Source organism: Triticum aestivum, chromosome 6B (assembly GCF_018294505.1).
Source record: "Triticum aestivum cultivar Chinese Spring chromosome 6B, IWGSC CS RefSeq v2.1, whole genome shotgun sequence".
Taxonomy (NCBI): Eukaryota; Viridiplantae; Streptophyta; class Magnoliopsida; order Poales; family Poaceae; genus Triticum; species Triticum aestivum.
The window spans coordinates 721,989,086-721,997,080 of NC_057810.1; positions in this window are offsets into that span (position 1 = coordinate 721,989,086).

Genomic DNA, 7,995 nt, shown 5'->3' on the forward strand with positions numbered 1-7,995 from the left:
CAGGGTGTTGGCGAACGTAGTAATTTCAAAAAAATTCCTACGCACATGCAAGATCATGGTGATGCATAACAACGAGAGGGGAGAGTATTGTCCACATACCCTCGTAGACCGAAAGCGAAAGCGTTATGACAACGCGGTTGATGTAGTCGTACGTCTTCACGATCCGACCGATCCAAGTACCGAACGTACGGCACCTCCGAGTTCAGCACACGTTCAGCTCGATGATGATCCCCGGACTCCGATCCAGCAGGGTGTTGGGGATGAGTTCCGTCAGCACGACGGCATTGCTCACGTTGATGATGTTCTACCGGCGCAGGGCTTCGCCTAAGCACCGCTATGATATGATCGAGGTGGAATATGGTGGAGGGGGGCACCGCACACGGCTAAGGAACGATCACGATGATCAACTTGTGTGTCTATGGGGTGCCCCCTGCCCCCGTATATAAAGGAGTGGAGGAGGGGGAGGGCCGGCCCTCTCTATGGCGTGCCCTAGGGGAGTCCTACTCCCACCGGGAGTAGGATTCCCCCTTTCCTAGTAGAACTAGGAGCCCTTCCATGTAGTAGGAGTAGGAGAGAAGGAAAGGGAAGAGAGAAGGGAAGGAAGGAGGGGGCGCAGCCCCTCCCCCTAGTCCAATTCGGACTAGCCTTGGAGGACGCGTGGCCTGCCCTAGGCAGCCCCTCTCTCTTTCCCGTATGGCCCAATAAGGCCCAATACTTCTCCCGGCGAATTCCCGTAACTCTTCGGTACTCCGAAAAATACCCGAATCACTCGGAACCTTTCCGAAGTCCGAATATAGTCGTCCAATATATCGATCTTTACGTCTCGACCATTTCGAGACTCCTCGTCATGTCCCCGATCTCATCCGGGACTCCGAACTCCTTCGGTACATTAAAACTCATAAACTCATAATAAAATTGTCATCGAAACCTTAAGCGTGCGGACCCTATGGGTTCGAGAACTATGTAGACATGACCGAGACACGTCTCCAGTCAATAACCAATAGCAGAACCTGGATGCTCATATTGGCTCCCACATATTGTATGAAGATCTTTATCGGTCAAACCGCATAACAACATACGTTGTTCCCTTTGTCATTGGCATGTTACTTGCCCGAGATTCGATCGTCGGTATCTCAATACCTAGTTCAATCTCGTTACCGGCAAGTCTCTTTACTCGTTACATAATGCATTAACCCGCAACTAACTCATTAGCCACACTGCTTGCAAGGCTTATAGTGATGTGCATTACCGAGAGGGCCCAGAGATACCTCTCCGACAATCGGAGTGACAAATCCTAATCTCGAAATACGCCAACTCAACATGTACCTTCGGAGACACCTGTAGAGCTCCTTTATAATCACCCAGTTACGTTGTGACGTTTGGTAGCACACAAAGTGTTCCTCCGATAAACGGAAGTTGCATAATCTCATAGTCATAGGAACATGTATAAGTCATGAAGAAAGCAATAGCAACATACTAAACGGTCAAGTGCTAAGCTAACGGAATGGGTCAAGTCAATCACATCATTCTCCTAATGTTGTGATCCCGTTAATCAAATGACAACCCATGTCTATGGTTAGGAAACTTAACCATCTTTGATTAACGAGCTAGTCAAGTAGAGGCATACTAGTGACACTATGTTTGTCTATGTATTCACACATGTATTATGTTTCCGGTTAATACAATTCTAGCATGAATAATAAACATTTATCATGAAATAAGGAAATAGATAATAACTTTATTATTGCCTCTAGGGCATATTTCCTTCAGTCTCCCACTTGCACTAGACTCAATAATCTAGTTCACATCGCCATGTGATTTAACATCAATATTCATATCTGTATATGATTAACACTCATAGTTCACATCGTCATGTGACCAACACCCAAAGGGTTTACTAGAGTCAATAATCTAGTTCACATCGCTATGTGATTAACACCCAAAGAGTACTAAGGTGTGATCATGTTTTGCTCGTGAGAGAAGCTTAGTCAACGGGTCTGTCATATTCAGAGCCGTATGTATTTTGCAAATATTCTATGTCTACAATGCTCTGCACGGAGCTACTCTAACTAATTGCTCCCACTTTCAATATGTATCCAGATTGAGACTTAGAGTCATCTGGATCGGTGTGAAAGCTTGCACCGATGTAACTCTTTACGACGGGCTCTTCTATCACCTCCATAATCGAGAAATATTTCCTTAGTCCTCACTAAGGATATTCTTGACCAATGTCCAGTGATCTACTCCGAGATCACTATTGTACTCCATTGCCAAATTCAGAGCAAGGTATACAATAGGTCTGGTACATAGCATAGCATACTTTATAGAACCTATGACTGAGGCATAGGGAATGACTTTCATTCTTTTCTATTTTCTGCTGTGGTCGGGATTTGAGTCTTACTCAATTTCACACCTTTGCAACACAGGCAAGAACTCTTTCTTTGACTGTTCCATTTTGAACTATTTCAAAATCTTGACAAGGTATGTACTTATTGAAAAACTTATCAAGCGTCTTGATCTATCTCAATAGATCTTGATGCTCAATATGTAAGTAGCTTTATTGAGGTCTTTATTTTAAAGAACTCCTTTCAAATACTCCTTTATGCTATCCAGAAAAATTCTACATCATTTCTGATCAACGATATGTTACTCACATATATTTATCAGAAAGGCAGTAGTGTTCCCACTCATTTTATTGTAAATACAGGCTTCACCACAAATCTGTATAAAACTATATGCTTTGATAAACTTATCAAAGCGTATATTCCAACTCTGAGATGCTTGCACCAGTCCATAGATGGATCGCTGGAGCTTGCACATTTTGTTAGCACCTTTAGGATTGACAAAACCTTCTGGTTGCATTATATACAACTCTTCTTTAAGAAAACCATTAAGGAATGCAGTTTTGACATCCATTTGCCAGATTTCATAAAATGTGGCAATTGCTAACATGATTCGGACAGATTTAAGCATCGCTACAGTTGAGAAAATCTCATTGTAGTCAACACCTTGAACTTGTCGAAAACCTTTTTGCGACAAGTCGAGCTTTGTAGATAGTAACACTACTATCAACATCTGTCTTCCTCTTGAAGATCCATTTATACAATATGGCTTGCCGACCATCGGGCAACTCCACCAAAGTCCACACTTTGTTCTTATACATGGATCCCATCTCAGATTTCATGGCCTCAAGCCATTTCGTGGAATCTGGGCTCATCATCGCTTCCTCATAGTTCGTAGGTTCATCATGGTCTAGTAACATGACTTCCATAACAAGATTACCGTACCACTCTGGTGCGGACTGTACTTTGGAAGACCTACGAGGTTTTGTAGTAACTTGATCTGAAGTTTCATGATCATCATCATTAGCTTCCTTACTAATTGGTGTAGGAATCACTGGAACTGATTTCTGTGATGAACTACTTTCCAATTCTGGAGAAGGTACAAATTACCTTGTCAAGCTCTACTTTCCTCCCACTCAGTTCTTTCGAGAGAAACTCCTTCTCTGGAAAGGATCCATTTTTAGCAATGAATGTTTTGCCTTCAGATCTGTGATAGAAGGTGTACCCAACAGTTTCCTTTGGGTATTCTATGAAAACGCACTTCTCCGATTTGGGTTCGAGCTTATCAGGTTGAAAACCTTTTTCATATAAGCATCGCAACTCCAAACTTTAAGAAACGACAGCTTAGGTTTACTGCTAAACCATAGTTCATACGGTGTTGTCTCAACGGATTTAGATGGTGCCCTATTAAACGTGAATGCAGCTGTCTCTAATGCATAACCCTAAAACGATAGTGGTAAACCGATAAAAGACATCATAGATCGCACCATATCTAGTAAATTACGGTTACGACATTCGGATACACCATTACGCTGTGGTGTTCCATGTGGCGTGAACTGTGAAACTATTCCACATTGTTTAAAATGAAGGCCAAACTCGTAACTCAAATATTCTTCTCTACGATCAGATTGTAGAAAAACTTTATTTTCTTGTTACGATGATTCTCCACTTCACTCTGAAATTCTTTGAACTATTCAAATGTTTCAGACTTGTGCTTCATTAAGCAGATATCCGCATATCTGCTCAAATCATCTGTGAAGGTCAGAAAATAACGATACCCATCATGAGCATCAACACTCATTGGACCACATACATCGGTATGTATTATTTCCAACAAGTTAGTAGCTCGTTCCATTGTTCCGGAGAATGGAGTTTTAGTCATCTTTCCAAAAAGACACGGTTCGCAAGCATCAAATGATTCATAACCAAGTGATTCCGAAAATCCATCTTTATGGAGTTTCTTCATGCGCTTTACACCGATATGACCCAAACGGCAGTGCCACAAATAAGTTGCACTATCATTATTAACTTTGCATCTTTTGGCATCAACATTATGAATATGTGTATCACTACGATCGAGATCCAACAAACTATTTTCATTGGGTGTATGACCATTCGAAGGTTTTATTCATGTAAACAGAACAACAATTATTCTCTGACTTTAAATGAATAACCGTATTGCAATAAACATGATCAAATCATATTCATGCTCAACGCAAACGCCAAATAACATTTATTTAGGTTTAAAACTAATCCCGAAAGTATAGGGAGTGTGCGATGATGATCATATCAATCTTGGAACTACTTCCAACACTCATCGTCACTTCCCCTTCAACTAGTCTCTGTTTATTCTATAACTCTTGTTTCGAGTTACTAATCTTAGCAACCGAACAAGTGTCAAATACTCAGGGGCTACTATAAACACTAGTAAGGCACACATCAATAACATGTATATCAAATATACCCTTGTTCACTCTGCCATCCTTCTTATCCACCAAATATTCAGGGCATTTCCACTTCCAATGACCATTTTCTTTGCAGTGTAAGCACTCAGTTTCAGGCTTTGGTCTAGCTTTGGTCTTCTTCACGGGAGTGACAACTTGCTTGTCATTCTACTTGAAGTTCCCTTTCTTTCCCTTTGCCCTTCTCTTGAAACTAGTGGTCTTGTCAATCATCAACACTTGATGCTCTTTCTTGATTTCTACCTTCGTCGATTTCAACATCACGAATAGCTCGGGAATCGTTTTCGTCATCCCTTGCATACTATAGTTCATCACGAAGTTCTAGTAACTTAGTGATGGTGACTAGAGAATTTTGTCAATCACTATCTTATCTGGAAGATTAACTCCCACTTGATTCAAGCGATTGAAGTACCCAGACAATCTGAGCACATGCTCACTAGTTGAGCGATTCTCCTCCATCTTTTAGCTATAGAACTTGTTGGAGACTTCATATCTCTCAACTCGGGTATTTGCTTGAAATATTAACTTCAACTCATGGAACATCTCATATGGCCCATGACGTTCAAAATGTCTTTTGAAGTCCCGATTCTAAGCTGTTAAGCATGGTGCACTAAACTATTAAGTAGTCACCATATTGAGCTACCCAAACGTTCATAACGTCTGCATCTGCTCCTGCAATAGGTCCGTCACCTAGCGGTGCATTAAGGACATAATTCTTCTGTGCAGCAATGAGGATAAACCTCAGATCACGGATCCAATCTACATCATTGCTACTAACATATTTCAACACAGTTTTCTCTAGGAACATATCAAAATAAACATATGAAAGCAACAACGCGAGCTATTGATCTACAACATAATTTGCAAAATACTACCAGGACTAAGGTCATGATAAATTTAAGTTCAATTAATCATATTACTTAAGAACTCCCACTTGGACAGACATCTCTCTAGTCATCTAAGTGATCACGTGATCCAAATCAACTAAACCATGTCCGATCATCATATGAGATGGAGTAGTTTTCAATGGTGAACATCACTATGTTGATCATATCTACTATATGATTCACGTTCGACCTTTCGGTCTCCGTGTTCCGAGGCCATATCTGTATATGCTAGGCTCGTCAATTTTAACCTGAGTATTCCGCGTGTGCAACTGTTTTGCACCCGTTGTATTGAAACGTAGAGCCTATCACACCCGATCATCACGTGGTGTCTCAGCACGAAGAACTTTCGCAACGGTGCATACTCAGGGAGAACACTTCTTGATAATTTAGTGAGAGATCATCTTAAAATGCTACAGTCAATCAAAGCAAGGTAAGATGCATAAAGGATAAACATCACAGGCAATCAATATAAGTGATATGATATGGCCATCATCATCTTGTCCTTGTGATCTCCATCTCCGAAGCACCGTCGTGATCACCATCGTCACCGGCGCGACACCTTGATCTCCATCGTAGCATCGTTGTCGTTACGCCATCTATTGCTTCTACGACTATCGCTACCGCTTAGTGATAAAGTAAAGCAATCACATGGCGTTTGCATTTCATATAATAAAGCGACAACCATATGGCTCCTGCCAGTTGCCGATAACTTCGATTACAAAACATGATCATCTAATACAATAAAATATAGCATCACATCTTGACCATATCACATCACAACATGCCCTGCAAAAACAAGTTAGACGTCCTCTACTTTGTTGTTGCAAATTTTACGTGGCTGCTACGGGCTGAGCAAGAACCGTTCTTACCTACGCATCAAAACCACAACGATAGTTCGTCAAGTTAGTGCTATTTTAATCTTCGCAAGGACCGGGCGTAGCCACACTCGGTTCAACTAAAGTTGGAGAAACAGACACCCGCCAGCCACCTGTGTGCAAAGCACGTTGGTAGTGTTGGGGAACGTAGCAGAAATTCAAAATTTTCCTACGTATCACCAAGATCTATCTATGGAGAAACCAGCAACGAGGGGAAGGAGAGTGCATCTACATACCCTTGTAGATCGCTAAGCGGAAGCGTTCAAGTGAATAGGGTTGATGGAGTTGTACTCGTCGTGATTCAAATCACCGATGATCAAGTGCCGAACGCACGGCACCTCCGCGTTCAACACACGTACAGCCCGGTGACGTCTCCCACGCCTTGATCCAACAAGGTAAGAGGGAGAGGTTGAGGAAGACTCCATCCAGCAGCAGCACAACGGCGTGGTGGTGATGGAGGAGCGTGGCAATCCAGCAGGGCTTCGCCAAGCACCGCGAGATATGAGGAGAAGGGAGAGAGGTAGGGCTGCACCAAAGAGGAGAAGGGAGAGATTCTCGTGTATCCTGGGCAGCCCAATGCCTCAATATATATAGGAAGGGGGGAGGGCTGCGCCCCACCTCTAGGGTTTCCCCCCCCCCAAGGGGTGCGGCCAGCCCTAGATGGGACTTGGAGTGGCGGCCAAGAGGGGGAGAGAGGGAGGCGCCCCCTAGGGTGGGCCTTAGGGCCCATCTGCCCTAGGGTTTCCCCTCTCCCCTCCTAGCTGCGCCTTGGGAAAGGGTGGGAGGCGCACCAGCCCACTCTGGGGCTGGTCCCTTTCCACTCTAGGCCCATGCAAGCCTCCGGGGCCGGTGGCCCCACTTGGTGGACCCCCGGGACCCTCCTGGTGGTCCCGGTACGTTACCGATAAAACCCGAAACTTTTCCGGTGACCAAAACAGGACTTCCCATATATAAATCTTTACCTCCGGACCATTCCGGAACTCCTCGTGACGTCCGAGATCTCATCCGGCACTCCGAACAACATTTGGTAACCACATACAAACTTCTTTTATAACCCTAGCGTCATCGAACCTTAAGTGTGTAGACCCTACGGGTTCGGGAGACATGTAGACATGACCGAGACGTTCTCCGGTCAATAACCAACAGCAGGATCTGGATACCCATGTTGGCTCCCACATGTTCCACGATGATCTCATCGGATGAACCACGATGTCAAGGACTCAATCGATCCCGTATACAATTCCCTTTGTCTAGCGGTATTGTACTTGCCCGAGATTCGATCGTTGGTATACCGATACCTTGTTCAATCTCGTTACCGGCAAGTCTCTTTACTCGTTCCGTAACACATCATCCCATGATCAACCCCTTGGTCACATTGTACACATTATGATGATGTCCTACCGAGTGGGCCCAGAGATACCTCTCCGTT